The sequence below is a fragment of the Callorhinus ursinus genome, unplaced genomic scaffold (assembly GCF_003265705.2).
Source record: "Callorhinus ursinus isolate GAN/ISIS: 27379988/994484 unplaced genomic scaffold, GSC_fseal_2.0 scaffold9, whole genome shotgun sequence".
Classification (NCBI taxonomy): domain Eukaryota; kingdom Metazoa; phylum Chordata; class Mammalia; order Carnivora; family Otariidae; genus Callorhinus; species Callorhinus ursinus.
Window position 1 is genome coordinate 36,756,930 of NW_027397071.1, and position 26,018 is coordinate 36,782,947.

At 40.3% G+C, this 26,018-nt stretch overlaps 2 pseudogenes; one reads left to right on the forward strand and one right to left on the reverse strand.

The window, feature by feature from the left end:
- Positions 1-9,460: 9,460 nt before the first annotated feature.
- LOC112824115 (ferritin heavy chain pseudogene) lies at positions 9,461-10,226 on the reverse strand (annotated as a pseudogene).
- Positions 10,227-23,889: 13,663 nt separating this feature from the next.
- On the forward strand, positions 23,890-25,868 carry LOC112824187 (E3 ubiquitin-protein ligase RNFT1 pseudogene; annotated as a pseudogene).
- Positions 25,869-26,018: the final 150 nt, after the last annotated feature.

Consider the following 26,018-nt stretch of genomic DNA (forward strand, 5'->3'; position numbering starts at 1 on the left):
AAGTGAGGACATCTGATCTGCCAAAGACCACATACACAGTTGAGCACCTACCAAGTGACAGGCACTATGCGATGCTTTACACACATCCCATTTAACCCTGTTCTATGGGTTCTGTGAAGAAGAATTATCTCCATTCTACAAATGAGAAAAGTAAGATTTGAAATTTTATGTAACTAACCAAAGATGACATAGCTCAGTAAATAGCGGGGTTGGGATTCACACCCATGTCTGTTTCCACTATACCACTAAGCCATAATACAGTAGTCATAAAAACTGGGCTCTACCATGTATACCTAATACTCTTGAAACAATGAAAAATATATCTTCAAAATAGAAGACACTAAGACTAAGAAAAGAGTAAGACTTGGTATAAATCCTTTGGTCAAAGGAATTTGATGACAGTTAAGATAGGCATAGCAATGCAAAACATTGTAACTCTGGATGAATTAGATTAATGATGGTACAACATGTTAATGAATCATAGTAAGATTTAAAATAATTAAGAAAATCAGACTGGGCTTCATAAACAAGAACCCCTGATTCTTTTTAAAACCTAATATTATATGAACAAAAGAACACTACGTAAGAGCTAAGTTAATTATAAAATTGTAATTGTGTTTCCCATTCTGCTTTTTCAAGCACACAAACTGTCTCATTAGTCGGGAATATTAAATAACCCAGGCCAGAAGTGACTAGAACGCAAATAACTGTGCAACACAAAATGTTCTCCTACAATCAGATGACTGAGCAAGATTAATCAGAGAAAGCATTTTCACTTTCAGATAATCTTCGAATACTTACCTAGAGAAAGTACTTAACTATTTCCTTGATCAAGTGACAGATAGCAGTACAAAGTTTACATGAGGGAAAAAAATGATGTTTTAGAAAGACCCAGAGTTTTAATATATAAATCTGGGCTCCCTAATGTAGTGTCAAGTCACCTCTGATTTGCCTCTCCCCAATACCCCTTCCCCACCATCTGACTGCCTTGATTTATTGCCAGCATTTAAAAAATATATATATCCACAAATCCACTTACTCAAGCATTCCCGTCACACTGACCTTCCTTTAGTCCCTCAAATGTGCCAGCTCATCTACTCCACCTGCTTCAGTTTCCCCAACAGATTCCTCACTTGGCTGCCTCCTCACTCTCCAGGTCGCAGCCTAAGAGTGTTCCCTTCTTCACAAGGCCTTTCCTGACCACTGAATGTAAAGCCATCGCCTACACTGTTCTGTCTTGCCCTACCCATCTCTCTTCCACCAAAGCACTTTTTAGAAAGATACATTCCTGTGTGAGATTACTTGCTTAACACTCTCCTACACTAAACCCATGAGGATAGGAACCTTGCTATTTTGTTCACCACTGTTTATCCACAATCTGCATAGTATCCAGCAGCAGCTTCTAGTAGGAACTAGAAAATATTTGCTAAGAAGCAGATATACAAGTGTCAAATTAAGGGGAATCATTTGGGCTAGAGATTTCAATGTAGGAGTCATTAGCTTACTGATGGTATCTGGAGCCATGATGTTTACATTACAGAATGTTCCTGAAATGTGTGTAAAACATTTGTGTTCATAAATTGCCTATTTTAAGGACAGCTGGAGAACTTGGTATTTTCAAGGCCGTTGTGAATCATTTTGTAAAGAAAATTACACTACATTTTATCTTTTGAGCAAATCTCTTGGTCCATGTTGGAATTACTTCACGCCAAGTGCCGTTATATCAGGTGAATAAAGTCATATCTAAACCCCCCAAAAATATTTGCTAAGTGAATCAAAATACATAATATCCCTATGTCTCTTATCAACTGAGTCGTCTATCAAAAAAACACTACCCCCAAACACACCTTTTCCATTACATTGTGACTGGCTCTAAAAAAGCTATCCCTTCCAGGGTAGCACCTGGGTGGCTCAGTCGTTAAGCTTCTGCCTTCGGCTCAGGTCATGATCCCAGGGTCCTGAGATCAAGCCCCACATCGGGCTCCCTGCTCCACAGGAAGCCTGCTTCTCCTTCTCCCACTCCCCCTGCTTGTGTTCCCTCTCTCACTGTGTCTCTGTCAAATAAATAAAAAACCTTAATAAATAAGTAATAAATAAATAATTATAAATAAAAAAGCTATCCCTTCCAGTCCTATACCAATTAAGGTGGTTTTTATTTAAATCAAATATTTTCAGAAGTCTCACTTCTACTCATTTTCCCACCCATATAAATTATCATTTGATAAAACCTTAATAATCCTGATAATAACTGACTTGAATCATATGTGGCTTTTTAAAGTGGTACTTTACATATTCTGAAGCTATGGCTTGATGTGTTTTTAAAAATTATTTTTGCAATTATATCAGAAAATTTAATGTCTATACATGTTCAATTCATTCTTTTCCAAAGCCACCTTCTTCAAAGGAAACTATTTTTTAGGTGGTACAACCATGCGTGCCATTTTAGAACCATCTGATTCTATCACAAAAGGATTTCATTAAACTGTTACCCTTCATTCCCTCTAATCAACTCCTGCGGTTTTACTTCCTAAATATCTCTTGAATCCATTCACTCTTCTACCATTTCCACCATGGCCCCTCCTCTTCTGGCTGGGGAATACTGCAGGAGCTCCTTGCTGGCCTACCTACTTCCACACTGGCCCCTCAATCCACTCCCCATAGCCAGGAGGTTCTTGCCAGGCTCTGCTCTTTCTGGCCCTACCGTGCCATGCCAGTCTGCTTCTCACACCCGCTCTCCCTACTGTCCAAGCACACTGGCCTCAGAGCCACCCGAATGCTGCCTGCTCCCACCCACACAGGCGCTTCACTAATGCTGTTCTCTGGAGCAGGACATTCTTCTGCACCTCTTTGTCTAACTCCTCCTGTCCTCCAGATTTCAGTTCAAATTTCACTACCTCAGGAAAGTTTCCCTGGTCAAGGAACTCAGTCAAATCCCTGTGATGCATACCTGCAGAGGACCATGAACCTCACTCCAGAGCCCTCTTTACAGTTGTACAAGTAAGTTACTGTGGCTCCCTTTAACAAGGCTGTAAGCTCATGAGACAGGGCTTGCATTTGTTTACTTTCCTATCCCCAGCAATTAGCCCCTCCTGAAAATATTTTTGTGGGATCTCTTATCACTCCCATTTTACAAAAAAGAAAGAGGCTCAAAGAGGTTATAGTGCCACACTGCTACTAACTGATAAACCTAAAATTTCAAACCCAGTTTCGCACAAAAGGCAAAATGGCATGAACAATATGATTACATCTCGTTAGGAATACAGACACAAGTGGTCCAGAAGTAGAAGATAATATGCAAATATAAGAAAAGTTATGTTAAGGTGGTAAGACTGTAAGGTGCTTTTTGTTGTTGGGTGGTGTTGTTGTTTTTACTTTTTTTGGAATAAAAAATTATCATTCTAAGAGGTTATTTTTTTTAAGATTTTATTTATTTGACAGAGAGAGAGATAGTGAGAGCAGGAACACAAGCAGTGGGAGTGGGAGACGGAGAAGCAGGCTTCCCGCGGAGCAGGGGGCCCAATGTGGGGCTCAATCCCAGGACCCTGGGATCATGATCCGAGCCAAAGGCAAACGCCCAATGACTGAGCCACTCAGGTGCCCCTATCATTCTAAGAGTTTAATAGCCCTTCAGAGCCACTTTCCTCCACCTGCAAGCCAAGCCATCCACTTAGCAACCACTCCTGCTATACAGCAAGTGCTCCCCTGCTCTGCTCTAAGCCTAGCATGGACCACTGTTGAATTGCAGCCCTCCTAGATAGGATGCTACTGCTTTCAGTGGGTCTCAGGACAGAGATGACTGACTGTGGGGCAGGCTGCACATCCTTTTACTGTCCTATCTCTGGATTCTGCACTGTACCGATAGATCAGACTTTATTAACAGGTTAGGTATAGCCAAAGGAAATTATAATGTGGAAGGTAAATGTTTTTAACCACATGCTAAATAAGACTGCCATTAAAACCTAAAGGGAAAGCATAAAAGTTAAAACTCTTCACAGTGCTGTCCCAGTGGTCACATCCTAGTTTCTAATCTTGCTCCCTTGTCTTCAATAAACCCCCAGACTGAGACTCTCCATCTCCTTTTGGATAACCTCATCCTCGACCCATTAAGAATTGGTCTTGGTCTCACCATCTTTTTAAAATCTAGCAGTTGTGTTTGTATGGGGACCTCCCTGCTCTCTTCCCTCTTATCCTTCCATGAAATGCCCACTGCCAGAATGTCCCATTCCACCAACTCCTGAAAAAGCATGGCTCCTCCCAGGCTTCCCCCAGGACAAAGAACAAGGAGTTTCAGTAATCACAATGCCCCCACCCAACCCCGTTAAAAACAACGAGGTTGTGCAAATAGCTAAACAATACGAGAAAATGCCAAAAAAATAAAAAAGAAAAGAATTGGTCTTGTTCTAGGGCACATCCTCCAATTCTCCGCCTACCCCAGCTCTGAGTAAACTGTAAGATACAGTAATCACTCAACAGAATATTTCCCTAAATCTGAGTTATTCAAACTAGAATATCATCACTGGGGACTACTTTACAGCCATTCAAGGTAGGTTTTGGCAGCTCACGCCTGGTTTTTGGAGTCTTCCCACCACTGTGAGAGGCAATTGTGCCTTATACTTCCCGATCATCCATGGTTAATTACTGGCTCAAAAGCATACATATTCACCTCCCAATGACAAATATTAAGCCTTAGAGTAAATATAGCCCAAATCAAGACAAAAGTAGTGGTTTTGCATGCATATAAATAATCTGTTCCTCTGTCTACAATAAAGACGGCAACTTGCGTTATTGTAAGGAATTGCTTCTGTTCATCCTCTTACTTTCATCCTATTCCCTGGGGCTTACAAATGAATAAGAAACACAAAAGAAACAAAAGCGATTTAAAAGTCATCTACCCCTTATTGGTACTCCTTAGCTAAACAAATCTCCAGATGAAACCATGAAATTAAAATTTTTTAATTTATGGATCAAGTTTTTGAGACCGGTACTCTCCAACAATCTGTCAGTTTATAGTTTAGCTGAATATATAGAACTTCCACTAGCATTTTAAAAATGATATTCCATTTCCTTCTGGCATCTATTAACGCTGATGAGAAGTCACTCTCAGTCTAATTGCCTTTAATAAGTACTCTGTTTCTTCCCTCTGGAAGCCTTTTAAGATTTTTCTTTGTCCTTGATCTACAGATGTTCTACAATGCTTTCCAGATAGAAATTTGGCTTTATCTTGACCAAGACTGATAGTCTCCTTTAACCTGAAAATTCATTCTATTTTTCAATTCTAAAAATTATCAACCACTTCTCTTCAGGTATTGCATCTTCCTCATTTTCTCTATTCTGTTCTTCTTGACCTTATTAGATATATGTAGGAAGTTTTCAGTTTCTCTCAGATTTTCTCTCTGTATACTATACTGAATGATTTTCTCAAATCTATCTTCCAATTTACTAATGTTATATTCACCTATGTCTAACCTTCTATTTAATCTATTAAGTTTTCATTCCAATGTCTCATATTTCCAAAAGTTCTACTTAGTTTTTTTTCTAATCTCTTGGTTCATTTTTCATACTCTCTTGTTCTTCTACCAGCTTTGTTCTTTATTTCTTCTTAAAAATGTTAAGTATACTAAGCATAAAGTCTATTTTAGATAGCTCTATTACCTCCAGTTCCTGTGGTATTAATTCTATTATTTGTATCTGCTGGCTCCCCTCCTAGGTGACCTTTCCTTATGGGATTTGCCATTTCTTTTATCTTCAGCAGGGTTGTTCCTGTGGGAGTCCCATGTATGATCTGTAGTCATCTCTAGAGAACAATTTCCCATTTGTCTCTGCTAAAATTCAGCTTTTAAATCAGTGTATATGTTAATTTTTCTTTTTTTTTAAGATTTTATTTATTTATTTGAGAGACAGAGAATGAGAGACAGAGAACATGAGAGGGAAGAGGGTCAGAGAGAGAAGCAGACTCCCTGCTGAGCAGGGAGCCCGACGTGGGACTCAATCCCAGGACTCCAGGATCATGACCTGAGCTGAAGGCAGTCGCTTAACCAACTGAGCCACCCAGGCACCCTATGTTAATTTTTCAACTTGACATCCCACAAGAATGATAAATCAGGATGCTACTCCCAGCTTTCCTGGGCTGGTGAGCCACATTTGTCTAGTCCCCATTCAATGGGTTGGGCACAGTTCTGCAAGCCTTCTGACTCCGTGCAGTGGTCTCAGTTCCAGTTCCCTATCTTGTACAGTCCTGAGACCTCATCTCCTGACTTTGAATGAGTGTTAAAATTCCAGACTACAGCCCAAAAGGACTTTATCAGATCTACCACCCCAAGTTCTCCTTCAGCTTCCCCACTACACCCCCTTGCCACTTTAGCTTTGCATTTCCTCTACATTTCTTGCACTTGAAGATTTCCATTATTTTAAGCCTGGCTCCATTTTTTAATTTAAATTATTTTAATTTATATTTCCATTTTTCAGAGTGAAGTGCTTTTTATCTTTGGCATACTGTATTAGCCAAAAATTAATCCATAATCTCTATTCATGTGGAAAGACAGTGTGAGGATTAACCATTCTCAAAAAATAACGTTCCCTACAGTTGGAATTAAATTTTGTGAAGAAAGAGGCAGGACCCATCCCTGAATGAGTATGTCCCAAGGCTCAGGTTGAATACTTTATATCCCAAACCTATGTAACCCTGAACATAAATGAAATACCTTGTCCTTCATCACAGTCCAGCATCCAGGGGCTGTCAATCTAGACCCTCCATTGTCAAGGGAGTAAATATCCCAATGACTGCAACATCTCCAGGACTATTAAAAGTATTTTCGGGCACCTGGGTGGCTCAGTCGTTAAGCGTCTGCCTTCAGTTCAGGTCATGATCTCCAGGGTCCTGGGATCGAGCCCCGCATCAGGCTCCCTGCTCCACAGGAAGCCTGCTTCTCCCACTCCCACTCCCCCTGCTTGTGTTCCCTCTCTCGCTGTGTGTCTGTCAAATAAATAAATAAAATCTTTAAAAAAATAAAAATAAAAAAATAAAGGTAAGAATAGCCCTAGGCAAAATTGAGATCTTTCCTGTTTCCTTTGTGCCAGGAACCATGTGTCTTTACACATTATTTCCTACATCACTCCATCCCTAGTAATATGGCATCTCTGCAAGACTAAAACCATTTCAATGCTACCACTTTCATACAGTCCATGAAAATACACTACTCTTCTTCTTGTTAAAAATAAAACAAGTTCGGGAAATAAAATGTAGCTCCCATTTAATTTGCATACCAGATTTGGGAAAAGACTTAAATACTCCTTGATTAGTCCATAGTCCAATTTTCCCCAATGTGCAGCCGGACATTTTAGAATCCACATCAGATATTGTTAACTGCCCATTCAATAGCTATTCTCCCTTCTTTCTTGCTAGGAAAACCCTGGTATGATTAGATCAGCAATGTCCTCAGCCTCAATGGGTGAATCATACATTCATTCCATAAATATTTATTAAGTACATACCTCCTATGTGCCAAGAACTCAAGACTCTAAGGATATGAGTGGAAAAGCAATATCCTGTCCTTCTTAAATTGCTATTCTAGTAGAGAAAGACAGATCAGAAACAGTAAATATAATACCTAAGTAAATTATATGGTTTATTAAAAGATCAATGGCATTATGAGGAAAAAGTAGAGCTCAGTAAAGGGAATGGAAGTGCCTGGGTAGAGGTTGAGAGGCAGTTTTCGATATCAAATAGGGTGATCAGGACAAACCTCATTGAGAAGGTGAGAATTGAGTAAAGACTTGAAAGAGGTGCAGGAGTGAGCCATGCTGATGTCAAAGGGAAAAGCATTCTAGACACAGGGCTCAGCTAGAGCAAAAGCCCTAAGGTAGGGGTACACCTGGCATGTCAGAGGTAGAGCAAGAAGGCCGGTCTGGCTGGCTGGAGTGCAGAGTAAGCAGTTGATGACAAAGTCAGAGAGGTCACAGGGGTCCAAATGAGGCAAGACCCTGTAGGCATTGTGAAGTCTTTGGTTTTTACTCTCAATGAAATGGGGACACTTCAGTGGCTTTTGAGAAGAGTGACACTCCTGGATCCAAAGCCCAAGTTGACGACTCCTTCCATTTTGCATTTATCCAGCTGTTCCCCTAGACCCACCATCCACAAGATCAAAGAAGTCATTTAGGTTCAACCAATCTGCAATAAAACACCAACCAAGAACATTCTTCCGTTTAAATGTGTTAAGTGTGGTAGAGAGGTTTTTCTTCCTCCCTGCTTCCCATTCATGCATATTAATACATTTAATCATCACAACCCTCAGATTAGGTATTATTATAATTCCTATTTTATAGATGAGGACACTGAGACAGAGAATTTAAGTCAGACAACTATTAACCGTAGAGCCAGAACTGAAATCCTGGCTGACTGGTTCCAGAGACTGGGCTCTGAATCATTACACCAAGCAGCTTACACTGGGGTGGATACCTGCCAAGAAGATCCAGAGGCACTTTCCTGACCCAGTTCAAATAACCATCACCCAGACCAGAGACTGAGCAGACGCAAGTCCCTGGACAAGCACTGTCCCATGCAGGAAGGCAGTTTGAGAAGGGGCAGGATTCCAGAAGGGAGAGGGTCCAAAAGAAGGAGAGAAAAATTTTTCCCTAATTACCGTAATAGATGTCACTACATGGCATGGCCCTGAATGTCTAAAACAAAGAATTTACTCCCTCTGACTCAAAGTATAGTTTTTTACCTTTTCATTAACAATTTTATATGATTAACTGGTATATAATATTGTTAATAATAGGTGGTAAGACATCCCCCCTACAAAAAGGGCAGAATCCTGGAGTTACATAAGCAATGGTCATGCAAGAAACTCAGTAGATTGGGACATTTTGCCCGAAGCCCCCCTGATGCCAGCCTTCTCATAACAATTAGTAACAGGGAGTCTTTTGAGTTGCAGTATGAATGTCTCACAGATATTTTACCTTCAAAGGGCTATTTTTCCCAAGAGGAAAAAAATAAACCTGAGTCAAAAGAGTTTTTTCTCTTTTCTTCCTGCCAAGGTCATTCCCTCAAATGAAAAGGACAACTTTGTCCAGCCAAGAGGACAAAAATTAACTTAAAAAAAAAAAAAGAGGTCACCTGAAAAACCCTACTCCTTGGTTAAATTAGGTCAGATATCTTGATTCTGTGCCTAACACACAGAATATAGTCTCTTAAAAGATTTAATAATTCTTTCACACCAGGCTCAGTGCTATTGCCCTCACAGCCAATAAGCCCTTCAGGGAAAGTCAATAACGCCAAGGTTTTCTTGCAAAAATAACTCTGCTCTTTACTGATTGAAATACTCATGTCTCCTACCTCAGTGGTTCTCAAACTGTTAGACTCACCCCTTTCTATAGCAAATATTTTTCAGTGCCCTTATACAGTCCTAAAATGAAATCCATACAAAATTGTAACCTACCTACACATACAATTTGGGGGGGGGGGTACCAAATTACTTTATTTGAAGAATGGTACAAATGAAAGAAGTTAAGTAGATGTTTTGGTACAACTTATAGAAAAGGTAAAGGTAACCCCAACATGCATGCACTGCCTTGGTGACCAGGGAAGTCACCCTTGTGGCTATGGAAAAACAGCCTAAGGCTTAGCTTTCACTATCACTGTTTCCCAAGGTGTGCTTGTCAAAGAGATACTCTGCCATGCCAGATTCGGGAGCCCCCATCTTGAGCAGGTTGGTTACGTGGTCACCCAATTCTTTGATGGATTTCACCTGCTCATTCAGGTAATGAGTCTCAGTGAAGTCACACAAATGGGGTCACTTTTATCAGTGGCCAGTTTGTGCAGTTCCAGTAGTGACTGATTCACGCTCTTTTCCAAATGTAATGCACACTCCATTGCATTCAGCCCGTTCTCCCAATCATCACGGTCTGATTTCTTGATATCCTAAAGGAAGATTCGGCCACCTCGTTGGTTCTGCAGCTTCATCAGTTTCTCAGCATGTTCCCTCTCCTCATGAGATTGGTGAAGAAAATATTTGGCGAAGTTCTGCAAAGCCACATCATCGCGGCCAAAGTAATAAGACATGGACAGGTAGACGTAGGAGGCGTAGAGCTCCAGGTTGATCTGGCGGTTGATGGCGGCCTCCGAGTCCTGGTGGTAGTTCTGGCGCACCTGCGAGGGGGACGCGGTCATCATGGCGGCGGCTGAGAAAAGGCGGCGGCGAGCGGCGGCGAGCAGCGGCGGGGGCCTTGGAGCGGTCCGAAGGCGCCACGAAGAAATGGCGGACGGCTGGCTCTGAACGGCCGGCCCGGGTGGGGTACGAGTGTCGGGTTCGTCCAAGCACTGTTGAAGCAGGAAACCGCGGTGACTCTCGGCGGGGACTCCTACACATACAATTTTTAAACAAAACCAAAAAATGCCCTGACTAGAACACAAAGGAGAAAAAGTAGAATTTATAATAAAATAATGTATATGCCAGTATGCTCAGACACAGCCATACCAAAAGATTAATGAAGCAGTCAATGCATCTACATGTGAAATCTATGGAAAGTTGACATCTACTAACAAATTAAGGTGTGTTGTATTGACGATCCAAATGCCAAAAGCAACATGGCCATTGGGCAATGTGGTTTTCCAAAATGCAGAACATCTCTTGATAAAGTTTGAAACAAATCAAGTATACTCTTCCTTCCATTTGTAGTTGTTTTAGTTATGGAAAATTCAGCCTATTTTTAAACCATGCAAAAGATAAGGTAATGTAAAATGTTATTAGGTTCTAGACTCATAATTATAAACAAGTTTTCACCTACCCAAGCGACAGGTGAGGCAATCAAAAGTTATGCAGAGGAATGAAACCCACAGTGAATATCATCCTCAATGGGGAAAAGCTGAAAGCCTTTCCCTTAAGATCAGGAACATGACAAGGATGCCCACTCTCACCACTACTGTTCAACATAGTACTAGAAATCCTAGCAACAGCAATCAGACAACAGAAAGAAATAAAAGGTATTCAAATTAGCAAAGAAGTTAAACTCTCTCTCTTCACAGATGACATGACACTTTATGTGGAAAATCCAAAAGACTCCACCCCCAAATTACTAGAACTCATACAGCAATTCAGTAATGTGGCAGGAAACAAAATCAATGCACAGAAATCAGTTGCTTTCTCATACACTAACAATGCAACTGTAGAAAGAGAAATTAGAGAAATGATTCCATTTACAATAGCACCAAAAACCGTAAGATACCTCGTAATAAACCTAATCAAAGAAGTAAAAGATCTATACTCTAGGAACTACAGAACACTCATCAAAGAAATTGAAGAAGACACAGAAAGATGGAAAAACATTCCTTGCTCATGGATCGAAAGAATAAACATTGTTAAAATGTCTATGCTACCCAGAGCAATCTATACTTTCAATGCCATCCCAATCAAAATTCCAATGACTTTTTTCAAAGTGTTAGAACAAACAATCCTAAAATTTGTATGGAATCAGAAAAGACCCCGAATCACCAAGGAAATGTTAAAAAAGAAAAACAAAGTTGGGGGCATCATGTTGCCTGATTTCAAGCTATATTATAAAGCAGTGATCACCAAGACAGCATGGTACTGCCACAAAAACAGACAGACCAATGGAACAGAATAAAGAGCCCAGATATGGACCCTCAACTCTATGGTCAAATAATCATCGACAAAGCAGGAAAAAATATGCAATGGAAAAAAGACAGTCTCTTCAATAATGGTGCTGGGAAAATTGGACAGCTATATAGAGAAGAATGAAACCTGACCATTCTCTAACACCATACACAAAGATAAACTCAAAATGGATGAAAGACCTCAATGTGAGACAGGAATCCATCAAAGTCCTAGAGGAGAACATAGGCAGTAACCTCTTTGACATCGGCTACAGCAACTTCTTTCAAGATACATCTCCAAAAGCTAGCGAAACAAAAGCAAAAATGAACTTTTGGGACTTCATCAAGATAAAAACTTCTGCACAGCAATGGAAACAGTCAACTAAACAAAGAGGCAACCCACAGAACGGGAGAAGATATTTGCAAATGGCATTATAGGTAAAGGGCTGATATCCAAGATCTATAAAGAACTTCTCAAACTCAACACCCAAAAAACAAATAACCCAGTCAAAAAATGGGAGAAGACAGGAATAGACACTTCTCCAAAGAAGACACACAAGTGGCTTAGAGACACATGAAAAAATGTTCATCATTAGCCATCAGGGAAATTCAAATCAAAACCACATTGAGATACCACCTTACACCAGTTAGAATGGCAAAAATTGACAAGACAAGAAACAACAAATGTTGGAGAGGTTGTAGAGAAAGGGGAACCCTCTTACACTGTTGGTGGGAATGCAAGTTGGTACAGCCACTTTGGAAAACAGTGTGGAGATTCCTCAAAAGATTAAAAATAGAGCTACCCTATGACCCAGCAATTGCACTACTGGGTATTTACCCCAAAGACACAGATCTAGTGAAAAGGGCCATATGCACTCCAATGTTCATAGCAGCAATGTCCGCAATAGCCAAACTGTGGAAAGAGCTGAGATGCCCTTCAACAGATGAACGGATAAAGATGTGGTCCATATATACAATGGAACATTACTCAGCCATCAGAAAGGATGAATACCCAACGTTTACACCAATGTGGATGGGACTGGAGGAGATTATGCTAAGTGAAATAAGTCAGAAGAGAAAGTCAATTATCATATGGTTTCACTTATTTGTGGAACATAAGGAATGGCATGGAGGACATTAGGAGAAGGAAGGGAAAAATGAAGGGGGGGGAAATTGGGGGATGGAGGGATGGGTTAGCCCGGTGATGGGTATTAAGGAGGGCATGTACTGCATGGAGCACTGGGTGTTATACAAAAACAATGAATCATGGAACACTACATCAAAAACTAATGATGTATTATATGGTGACTAACATAACATAATAAAATTAAAGAAAAAAGTTATGCAGAATATCAAACAATTCTTCCTTGTGCAGGACTGTCCTACAAATTGCAACTTTCTAATATCCCTAGCCTTTGCCCATCAGCATCCTCTCAGACAACCAAAATACCCCTCAATTTTCCAAAATGCTCTCTAGGGGACAGTATCATTCCTACTGGTGATAAGGTATACTCTTCATGTACTTCAAAAAGTACATTTCAATAGAAATCTCACTTTAAAGTTCAATTTCTCAGATTTAGCTCTCACATCAGAAGAGTGGAAACATGTCTGAATTTTGGGGTCATACCTGGGTTTAAATCTTATTTCACCACTACCTACCTGGATGACCTTGAGCAATCCCTTAACCTCTCTAAACAGAAACTTTTCTCCTATAGAAAGGAGAAAATGATGTCTTTACAGAAGAGCCACTAATGTAACTCAACCGAACTCAGTAATGTCTTGATTGTCCATAAACTAATCTGGCATTTCTCCCAGGTTCCCATTTGCTGGTTAATGGGGAAAGAATTAACTGTATGTCCAATGCAGTTTAAATTTAATCCAATCTGATAATTTCAACAATCTCTTTGGGCAGTGTTGAGAATCTCTAGGGGAAAAATATGTTGAGGCTCTCAACAGGGCCAGTTTCATAGATCTGAGACCTGTGCAGTTGCACAGTCTTACTCTTAGAAGGACCCCACACCTGGTTTAATGCTCTGCTGTTGCAGCCTTAAAATTCTTAATTTTTTTAACAAGGGGCTTATATTTTTATTTTGCACTGGGCCCAGAAAATTATGTAGTCAATGCCGGCCCTCAACAGCTGCCTCCTTCCCGTTTCTCTCCCTGAGATGACATCTGAATATCTGAGAAGGAATATCATGATGGGTCTTTACAACCCTGAGAGAAGAGCCTCCTAGGCTCATGGGGGTCACTGGCATGCATTAGGAAGTTACTATTGATCTCAAGACAACAACCATTATTCATTGGGGGCCTCTTGCTTGGTCAGGACCAAGTAACACTTCTAACACCTCTGCATAGCTCAGCTTCACCCCTACTATGTTGGCTACAGACTGTGGAGTGACTACTCTGATCCTCACCCAGTCTACTGGCCTGTCTGTACACCTGCCTTGACGGGGCAGGGTTGGCAGGTGGTGCCTTGGAAGGCCTACCAGCTCTCCTCACATCATCTACGAAACATGGAATTGGAAGCAGCATAGGAAAACAAAGCCATAGGATCTCCTGTCTGTGGTGCATAGCTAAGTTGTTGTGGTCATACCCCCAAGCTGGTACAAGTGAACAGGACAAAAGTGAGCTTTCTACGGCCCCCAACTTGGAAATGGGCAATATCTTTCCTCTTTGTTCTATTATTCTCATTTCCCCCAAGCCATGGGGGAAAATTACAAAACACAAATCACTATCTTCTCTTTCTATTCCATTCTACAGTCTCCTTGGCCAAAAAAGGTACATGTATGAGGGAGGGAGGTCTTTACCTTCCTAACATCATATCCTCCTACTTCTTGATGCTAATCTTGTGAAGCCTTAAGTGTGTATAAGGGTGTCCTCTGTATTCAATGAATGGCCCTCTACGATCTGGATCTTCTGGGCTCAGCTAGTGATGTGCTAAATGGGAAATAAAGTAATTAAGCAAACCCCCTATCTGCACAACACCTGGCTAAGAGGTCAAGAGTTCACTTCTCCTTCTCTACTATAGTAAACCTCATGGCTCTCCCATAGAACCTTTGCAATAAAACATGATGTAAGAAGGAAATTCAAATGCATCCATTTAACATTTGCAAAAACATTAAACCAAGAACATTTGTTTTGCAGGTCAGTTTCAAGTTTTTAGGTCCCTTCCCTTTCAAGAACCCTACCTTTTTCTTTTGCAATTCTTGAGTTTATACAATATCCAAAGCAATCAGAAAGAGAGCCTGCACATGACTATTCAGGGATGGAAGTAGTTCTGCTCTAAACCTCCTGCCTGGATCCCAGCTCTATACCTTTCCCTGAATGGCCCACTAGGCCCTTAGACTCAGCATCTCCACAATTGAATCCATTCACCTTTTCCCAAAACTAGCTTTCCTTCCTTTTTTTTTTTTCAGCAGTAGCAAATGAGGTTAAAACAGCAGCTCCCAACCTTTCCCGGCTCACAGCATCCTTAGTGTCTTGTTAATTTTTTCACAGTGCCTCTAGACCAAAAGAAATACTTAATAGTTTCATTTCCTAGGGAGTCAGGTCCAAACAACTTTGTAAGTATGCATGCCCCAGCAATTTGAATAATAATACACATATACTTTTACATATTTTAAAATATTTTATTTCATCCTTGAATAACTACATTTACTTAATAATAAGAACTTTGCACCTTCTGGCACTGTACCACTTCTGCAATCTTGGAATCAAATTGGGCACCACCACCCTCACTCCCTGTTCTGCAGTAATTTTCATGTTGTACTTGCTTTTTATCACAGCAACCACCAAAAACCAAGCTTTGCAAAGATACAACAGCACCAAAAGGAATGTATCATTATGATGTCGACACTGTGGACTACGTCTAGCTCATCGTTTGCATGATGTCCAACAGTCATGGAGTATAATTATGTTTCCCTGGAAATTTTTAAATGTCCCACAACACGCCCCGAGGTGTTCCAGACATCTCAGCCAGTTTGGGAACTGCAGGGTTAGAATAGCAGTTTGGAGCATGCTATAATAAACCATTGCAGTCATGACCCAGATGAATTACAACTCTGTACTCATGCACTAGAGCGAGTGTGATTTAGTTTTGCCAATGGGACATCAGTAAATGTAACAGAGGCAGAGTTTGAAAATTACCTGCTCTGGAATTTGCCCTCTCTTGCTGCTGGAAGCCCTTCTGGCCACTGTATGAGCCACCTGGGCCAGCCCCCCTTGGAGATAAAAGATCTTATGTAGAGAGGCCCCAGTCATCTCAGCCACCCCAGATACCTGAGGAAAACCTAGACCATCCAGCTCTAGCCAAGCTGACTCAGACGAAAAGAGCTGCCCACTGAGCTACAGAATCATAAAACATAATGAAACTTTCTTTTTAAACCACTACGTTTCGGGTGTCTTTTAGGTAGCCAAACTAACTGATAGAATGTTAAAGAAATTGCACTTTATACTTTAGGTGATGGAAAACCAATAAAATAATCACTTTCTTAAGTTGACTAGAGGGGCGCCTGAGTGGCTTAGTCAGTTGAGCGTCCAACTCTTGGTTTCAGCTCAAGTCATGATCTCAAGCCCCACCTCGGGCTCTGCACTCAGCGGGGAGTCTGAGATTCTTTCTCTCTCATTCTCCCACTCCCTCCTCCAGCTCGTGTGTGCTCCAGTATGCACGTGCACTCTCTAAGTAAATAAATAAACCTTTCAAAAAATTAAGTTGAACAGAGTTAAAATGAATGAACATGATCATTCAATTGTCTCCTCAGAATTCTCTTACAAATAGCTTGTGATTTCCAGTCTTACAGCCTCAGGAGTAGAACCTGAAATTCATAAACATTTCAATTTTATTATAAACAAGATTAGAATATTGACTTCATTTGTTGAACCACAATTTCTACAATTATAATGTAAGTGATCATTAATCTATGAGGAAGCCTGTTTGTCAAGGAAAATATGAATTTTAATTGGATTGTCAAAAAGGTGAATGGATATCTTGTAAAATACAAGAATGGCCCATTCAACCATAGTTCTGATTACTGACCACTTTAACCACAGTGGCTGAAACCCAACAGCAAACCCAGAGCCAAATGAAAATGGCCTCACAGCGGCAGAAATGTGTCTGTCACAAGATACTAAATCTTAATGCTAATCAGAGCCCTTACGAAACAAATGCTAATTCAGCATAGCAGGGTCTCAACCAGAGCACACAGACCATCGATGGAACAGTTTTCAGCGGGGGAAGTAGGCCAACCATCTAAAAAACACAGGTGTGACCTTAAAAGTACAACCAGGAGCTGCTCTTCAAGACTACATGGCTTAATGTAGTCAGAGAACATCACCATTCTACAGCACAATAAAATGTTTTTTATAAGGATGAGACTGAGTCATCAAGAAAATGTTGAATGTTTATGAAAATAAATTGAAAGCCCTTCAGTAAGATATCCATTAAAAATGATTTAAAAAAAATAGTAGGGGCGCCTGGGTGGTTCAGTCATTAAGCATCTGCCTTGGGCTCAGGTCGTGATCCCAGGGTCCTGGGATCAAGCCCCACATCGGGCTCCCTGCTCGGCGGGAAGCCTTCTTCTCCCTCTCCCACTCCCCCTGCTTGTGTTTCCTCTCTTTGCTGTGTCTCTCTGTCAAATAAATAAATAAATCTTGAAAAAGAAAAAGAAAAAATATAGGCTCTTAAAGGAGTAGATGTTAGCTATCTAGAAACTTTACTCATTTGGAAAATTCCAATTCCCAGGAACCATTACAAATGATGATTTTGGCATCTCCATAAATTAGAGGTAATTCTGTGCACCATCTCACTCTGGACTTGGTATTATCCACAGTTTTATTCTCTTGAGTAGGAGAATCCTCCCAACCCCCAACAGCACGAGGATGACTGAGGCACTGGTTCTCCTCAGACAACAGCTTCAGCTTCCTGAGCAGGAGACAGAACAGGGAAGTAGAGGAACAAGATGACACTATTGCCTCATTTGGGCCCACAGGTGAGCCCCTTTTTGACCAGGTGAGGCTCTGCCGAGAAAGTAGGAGGGTGAAGCCAGTAGCCACAGATAACCAGTGGCCAGGCATCCTATGAGGGGTGTCTATGTAACAAAGGTGTCCAGCTGGGAAAAGCTCACCCAATTCCAGATTTCCTGCTCACCCCATCAGGGAAACTCCCTGTGAAGCAAAAGAAGGGAAAGCACACACCAGCCACCCATAAACACGGAAAACACAGCCATAAGTACAGCCTATACAGAGGCAAAAATGCAATTAATCTCTTTGTATGTAGTTACAGAAGCTTTAGAAAATATAGGGGTAGAAAGAGAGGAAAAGAGCTGTGTACATACATATATAATAAATGTGTTCATATGCAAAATGCTATATTAGAATCTTCTTCATTTATCAGTATATAAATCAACAGAATTATTTTGAATCGCATCATTTCCAACTTTACAGCCCTATCCTTTTAATCAATCCCAAGTTCTGGATATCCAAATTCTATTTTGTTGTTGTTCTTATTTCTTGGGGTGTCAGGAAGCTCTGGTTCAATACTAACTGATCACTAGAGAGGAGTCAGACAGATAGAAATCAAAATATCAGCCTTATTTTTTATAAGCCTTATTTTTTATATATTTATAAAAGTTGGATGGAGGACATGCATCAGGGGTGCAACCCAATGAGATTCCTAACACAGTATCTGGAGTTCAAGAGTTTCCTAGACAGACACAGGTAGAGCTGGAAAACTTCCCCAGTGTGGGGAGGCCTTCCCCATAAAAGCTGCACTTGGCAGAGAGCCAATGAGGACAGATGTTCTGCAGGCAGAGTGATTGGAAGTGCCAGAACGGAAGCAGCAGAACCTGAGCACAACCAAGCAAGTTGCTCCTCTTCCCCTGGAGTGGAGTGTGCAGTGGATTCCAGAAGGATTCCAGAAATGTCTGTCCCTCCACACAGAAACCAGGCAAAAGCAGGTTACCCACCCAATGCCATTTCAAAAACAAAGCTGCAACAAATATGCTTAAAGGTATACCATTCTGCATTTGTCCTATTATTTTCCTAGAACAAATTCCCACAAGTGGGATTCCCAAGTCAAAGCTAAAAGCATTTTTAAAGGCTTTCACACACACTATCAAATTGCAGAGAAGACTACAAATCTACACTCCCAATAGCAATAAACGAAAATACCCACTTCTTCACACCTTTTGCTATTGAAATAGATTAAAATGGTATCTCATTATTGTGCTGGTTTGCATTTTGTTACTAGTAAGGCTAAAATTTTTCCATATATTTATTGGCCATTTTAATTTTTTCTTTTCTGACTCCTTTGATATGCCCTTTGCCCATTTCTTTAGTGAGATTTTATTTTTATTCATTTGTAAGATGCAAAAATATTTACGCAAGTCACTCTTTTTAATCTTACAGTTGTGATGCATTGGATAGCAGTTAGAGTCATAAGTTTAACAAAGCATGATACTGATGTTGAGAGTGATCATTTCCATATTTATTAAAACTTTTCCTCATATCAAATCAAGAACCTATTTGAAGAAGGGACAGGTTTTTGGAAAAGGTCAACACCTACAGCCCACAGAAGTGCTTAGATTTAATATCCTCTGATACTTAGTCCACACAATGACATTTTTATTTCAAACTTTAAGAAACCTAATTATTGATCCAGAAATTTAAAAATTAAAAAAAAAATTAACAGATGTACTTTATTTCAAGCATATTCAGTACATGGAAAATTTGAAATTTTAAAGAAAAAAAACCCTCAGAGTGTTACTTGTTCTTTATTAAAAGATTGCCATGAGAAACATCAGGTATAAACTACTGACTAAGGCAAGGTCCACTGTTAAAATGATTGAACTTGGGGCAGCTGGGTGGCTCAGTCGGTTAAGCATCTGACTTCGGCTCAGGTCAGGATCTTAGGGTCCTGGAATCAAGCCCCTGCCTCCAGCTCTGTGCTCAGCAGGGAATCTGCTTGTCCCTCTCCCTCTGCCCCTCCCTCTGCTTGTGCTCTCATGCTAATAAATAAATAAAATCTTTAAAAAAAAATGATTGAGGGGCACCTGAGTGGCTAGTAGTTTAAGCATCTGCCTTTAGCTCCGGTCATGATCCCAGGGTCCTGGGATCAAGTTCCACATCGGGCCCCCTGCCCAGCAGGGAATCTGCTTCTCCCTCTACCCCTCCCCCTGCTCATGATCTCACTCTCTCTCTCATGCTCTCTCTCAAATAAATAAATAAAAACTTTAAAAAAAAAAAGATTGAACTCATACAGACATTTTAGAATTAACAGGTAGTTCCTAGGATTTTGGTCCATAATTTCCCAAGGATAGCTACTTCATGTTTTTTGGTAATACAATTAACCACTGACAAACAGAATACTCTTCAAAGAACTTTTAATGCATTATTCAATATTTTTGTTACTTAAATCCCAGTTAGGGGGCACCTGGGAGGCTTAGTTGGTTAAGGTTAAATATCAGACTCTTGATTTCACTCAGGTCATGATCAAAGGTCATGGGATCAAGTCCCACCTAGGGCTCTGCACTCAGCCACTCAGCATGGAGTCTGCTTATCCCTCTCCCTCTGCTCCTCCCCCTGTTCCTCACCCCCCCACCCATTCATGCTCACCCATGTGCTAAATTTTTTTTAATTCAACACATTGTATATTAATTTCAGGTGTGCAATCCATACTTCATACCTCCATACATCATACATCCATACTTCACCCGGTGCTCATCACAAGTGCACTCCTTAATCCCCACCACCTATTTCACCCACCCCCCACCCACCTCCCCTCTGAAAACCATCAGTTTGTTCTCTATAGTTAAGAGTCTGTTTTTTGGTTTGCCTCTTTTTTCCCCCTTTGCTCAATTGTTTTGTTTCTTAACCTCCACATATAAGCGAAATCATATGGTATTTGTCTTTCTCTGGCTGACTTATTTCACTTAACATAATGCTCTCTAGCTCCATCCATGTTGTTGCAAGTGGCAAGATTTCATTCTTTTTATGGCTGAGTAATATTCCCTTGTATATATACACCATATCTTTATTCACTCATCAATCAGTGGACACTTGGGCTGTTGCCATAATTTGGCTATTGTAGATAATGTTGCTAAAAACATCAGGGTGAATGCATCTCTTTGAAATAGTACTTTTGTATTCTTAGAGTAAATAACCAGTAGTGTGATTGCTGGATCATAGGGTAGTTCTATTTTTAACTTTTTGAGAAAAATTAATACTGTTTTCCACAAGTGACTGCACCAGTTTGCATTCCCATCAACAGTGCAAGAGGGTTACCCTTTCCCCACATCCTCACCAATCTGTTGTTTCTTGTGTTGATTTTAGCCATTCTGACAGGTATGAGGTAATATCCCATTATAGTTTTGATTTGTATTTCCCAGATGATCAGGGATGTTGAGCATATTTTCATGTGTCTGTTGGCCATCTAGATGCCTGCTTTGGAGAAATGTCTGCTCTTGTCTTCTGCCCATTTTTTAATTGGATTTTCATTTTTGGGTGTTGAGTTTTATAAGTTCTTTATAGATTCTTTATAGATTTATAAGTTCTTTATAGATCTATAGATTTATAGATATATAAAACTATATATATATAGTTTTATAAGTTCTTTATAGATTTATAAGTTCTTTATAGATTCTTTATAGATTCTTTATAGATACTAACCTTTTATCTGATATCATTTGCAAGTATCTTCTCCCATTCCATAGGTTGCCTTTTAGTTTTGTTGATTGTTTCCTTCACTGTGCAAAAGCTTTTTATTTTGATGAAGTCCCAATAGTTTATTTTTGCTTTTTTTCCCCTTGCCTCAGGAGACATATCTAGAAAGAAGTTGTTACTGCTGATGTCAAAGTGGTTACTGCCTGTGTTCTCTAGGATTTTTATGGTTTCAGGTCTCACATTTAGGTCTTTAATCCATTTTGAATTTTTGTGTATAAGAAAGTGGTCCAGTTTCATTCTTTTGCATGTTGCTGTCCAGTTTTCCCAATACCATTTGTTGAGGAGGCTATCTTTTCCCCATTGGACACTCTTTCCCGCTCTGTTGAAGATTAATTGACCATACAGTTGTGAGTTTCAATATCTGTAAGAGGTCTTAAAGTAATGGATGTTGAGCAAATAGTAGTAAACTATGCCTTAACCAAAAAATGTCCTTATTCATTCTTTCTGTTAAGAAAATTTCCATTCTTAAAAATGAAACAAGACAAAGCAGTGAGGGAGACAAACCATAACAGACTCTTAATCATAGGAAACAAACTGAGGGTTGCCGGATGGGAGGGAGGTAGAGGGATGCAGTAACTGAGTGATAGACATTGGGGAGGGTATGTGTTATAATGAGCACTGGGTATTATGTAAGACTGATGAATCACACACCTGTACCCCTGAAACAAATAATACATTATGTTAATTAATTGAATTAAATTTTTTTTTTAAATTTCCATTTTTTGAATTTCTATTCTTAACAGCAACATACATACTTTGAAATCTACCAAATCACTAACCTTCAGAATTCTAAAATTCTTGCTATTATGCATTGTCCCAAAATATTCCATCATCTTTCTCTCTCTCCATAGAGTATAACAATACCTGTTAGAGCCCTCATCACTCACCATTAATTCAATAAACATTTTTGAGAACTTGCTGACAAACATTCTTAAAAACTTAGTCAGTGCTGGGCACCTGGGTGGCTCAGTTGGTTAAGCGACTGCCTTCGGCTCAGGTCATGATCCTGGAGTCCCAGGATTGAGTCCCACATCAGGCTCCCTCCTCGGCGGGGAGTCTGCTTCTCCCTCCGACCCTCTTCCCTCTCGTGCTCTCATTCTCTCTCTCAAATAAATAAATAAAATCTTAAAAAAAAAAAAAAAAAACTTAGTCAGTGCTACATTAGGAACTAAGGATACAAGGACAGGTAAAACAGTTCCTACCCTCAAGCAAAACATGGTCTAGAGTTTATAGTCTAGCAGGGAAGAGTGTCTATAGTGTATAGCGGGGGAGACAGAAAAAGAGAATTCACTGTGGTATAATCAAGCACTGACGCTGAGACAGCCCAAGGGAACCATCACTGAGGCTGAGGCAATCCTAGGTGGCTGCCAGGAGGGAGTGATGAGTCACTGAGTCCTGTAGAATGAGGAGGTTCTAGCCAGGGAAAGAGAAAAAGGGTGATTCAGTTATGTGTAAAGCTACACAGGCAGGATGGGGCACAACAAGGAGAACTAGTAGTATAGGAGTTCAGTGCAGATCAAACATAGAGTTGGGGTGGGCACTGGCAATGGAGAGAGACTGCACTATAGAAGGAATATATCTTTACATCTCAATGAATGCTGACAAAAGTTGATGAGGAAAGGACTATTCTCACCCTCCTCCCCCATTTCACAATTAAAGAAACAGAAGCCCAGTTAAGATTAAGTGACTTGCCCAAGGTCATATATTGTAGAAGTGGATAAAATTCCAACTTAGAAATTCTGATTCCAGAGCCTATGCTCATCTGCTAATCATGAATGGATTGTATGCTATGCTAAGGAATCTGAATTTTACCAAAGGTCATAGGAGGCTAACAATTTTAGGCAGGAGAATGATAGGGTCCATTTTGCCTTTTAAAAGGATGACCCAGAGGCGCCTGGGTGGCTCAGTCGTTAAGCGTCTGCCTTTGGCTCAGGTCATGATCCCAGGGTCCTGGGATCGAGCCCCGCGTCAGGCTCCCTGCTCAGCAGGAAGCCTGCTTCTCCCTCTCCCACTCCCCCTGCTTGTGTTCCCTCTCTGTCTCTCTCTCTCTCTGTCAAATAAATAAAATCTTTAAAAAATAAAAATATAAAAATAAATAAAAGGATGACCCAAGTTACTGAAGGAAGCGGGACTAGACCTGAGATGGAACTGTGTACAGTTCTGCATGTTGTTCCCTGAACAACTCTAGGGAGAGCCATTAAGCCTGGTCTATGAATGGCACCTGTGAAGTTGCACAGTACACAACCTACATGACCATATTTGATGTAATCACAAGTTAGGAGGCTACTACAGTAATCCAGACATAAAATGTATGAGCGATTAAACTACAAAGAACAATGGCAGAAAAGGGAATGGTTTATAATGCAGAAATAATGATGTAGAATCAAGAGGAGTTAGTGGCTGGTCGGATGAAGATAGTGACACAGAGAGAAAAAGAAAATGGTTTTATTCTGTCTAAGTTGGAACTACATTTTTTCACCTTCTTCCCTGTTTGGTTCTGGGTTAGAAACTTGATTTGGAAAGTGAAATGAAGCAGCACACTTTATGCTCTAAAGGTCATCATGGTTAGAGGTGAGGAGAAAGAGATGCAGAGAAGCAAAGAGGTGCCAATCTGTATTTGCTCTTCCCACTCTGCACCCTCCTCTGCCTCCAAGGTCCAGCTGTTCTTCCCATCTGCCTGCCCTGCTGACCAACAGCAACCCATGACCAGATACCCAACTGCAAACTCACAGAGGCAACCACAAGGACCAGATCACAGCCCTGCACAGACCTCCACCATCCTCTTTATGGACCTTTCAGCAGATACCCCTCAAGCTCTGTCCACCAGGCCAGGGCTTCAGGAGGATTGCCTAGTGACCTCCCTGCTCCACCAACTCTCCTCTCCTCTCCTCCCTTTCCACCTACTTCTCCAGCTTCAGTTCCTGATCCCAGCAGGCTTTTTCATAGCAATTGAATAGATTAGTCTGAAATTCATATAGAGCTGCAAAGAACATATAATAGTCAAAAGAGCTTTGGAAAATAAAGTCAGAGGATGTCAAGACTTATTATAAAGGAATCTATCACAGAGCTGTAAAGATGGACACCCAAATTACACAGTGACAAAACCTGTGGTAAACTTGCCTGGGATAACATGGAAAGCAGACCACATGCCCACTGAGACTGTAACTCTAGGGGACATGGTTGGCAGGAGAATAACTGTGGGCTCACTTTTACTTTGTATGTCAAGCAAAGTATTATAAGAAATGAGCTCAGGAAATAATTGGCCAGTTTGCAAGCAGCAATTGAGTGTCCAGAAATTGGTGATCTGACTAGGAAGGCTATATGAAAACTATTAGAGCCCAAATTTTCAGACAATTTTGCAAAAAAACATTTGAACACAAAAGCCCACTGAAACCTAGCTTTGCTGCTTTCACTGGGGCTAACAAAGTTAGTTGTGGTGGGGTTTGGGTGTGAGGGCCCTGAGTGAAGACGTAGGACTGTCTCCCACTGTCCCTGACACCACTGCGAGACTTCCATCCACTCATCATTAGAGGAAACACAGTCCTGATGCAAAGGAACGTGGATCAGAGTACAAGTATTCAAGGGCCATGCCACCCTCTAGGAGCTGTGGACAATGCAGCAGCAGCAGCAAACTCCCAAAGTGCTCCTGCAACAAGACGGAAAAGGGCCTTGCCTTCATCTCTGAGAGGTTCCCATCCAGATGAACTCCATGCCTAAAGGATGTGCGGAAAATCCAAGCTTCAGAAATATATGTAATTCCTCTTGGAACTGGGCTTCTAACAACTTTAATGCATGCCAACAAAAGCACTGTAAATCGGGCTTTTTCTAAGAAAAAGTGCCCAAAGATTCACTATACTTGGTTACTAGTATTCTTAACTGGATCTTCTTCTGCTCTCTTTCATTTTCAGTCACTTTATTACAATTTAATCTTTGTAAACCCTATTTTGGGTCATTCAAGCTTCTGGGAAGTACTTTGGATTATTGGAAATACAGTCTTCCTTCTGAAAGTCTTTTTCATAGCCTTGAAATGCCTTATTTTATTGGTACCTTCTTTCATTATGCCTTCTAAATCCAAGGATTACTGGTATGCATTCTTAGAAGAATTGTGTCAGTATAAATTAATTTTGTTCCCATATCTGTTTGGTTCCATTACCTTATTAACCACAGGGAGTTTGGTAATATAACTAGAATCTTGGGATGTTACTAGCTTTATTCTACTTCGTTTTAAAGTTTGTTTGTTTGGCTTTTTCTTTTTTTTTGGAAATATGAGGACTTTCAGACAGGTTTTGTGAATATTTTTTACATGACCAAGCCACAAAGTTACTCGTTCAGATGATATCTGACCAATATGTCAAGCAGAATTTCCTAAGATTATTTTTCCCATCCGTCAGCATATATTTCCCAAAGAATGCACTACCTCATGGTTTCATCAAGAGAATGTCCAATAGTCAGAGCTATGATTTCAAACCACATAACCAAATGGAAAGATGGGGCTATTTCATCACACCTTCAAACATACTTAAGTCCTATGAACTATTAAGATCACAAAATAGTAATTGCATTTGGTTACAATGACTATTACTAAAGTCATTGGGATAGATTTCTTAGCTAAAAATTAGAAAAATATTTCCAGCGGTGCCTGGGGTGGTTCAGTCAGTTAAGCGTCTTTTTTTTTTTTTTTTTTTTTTTT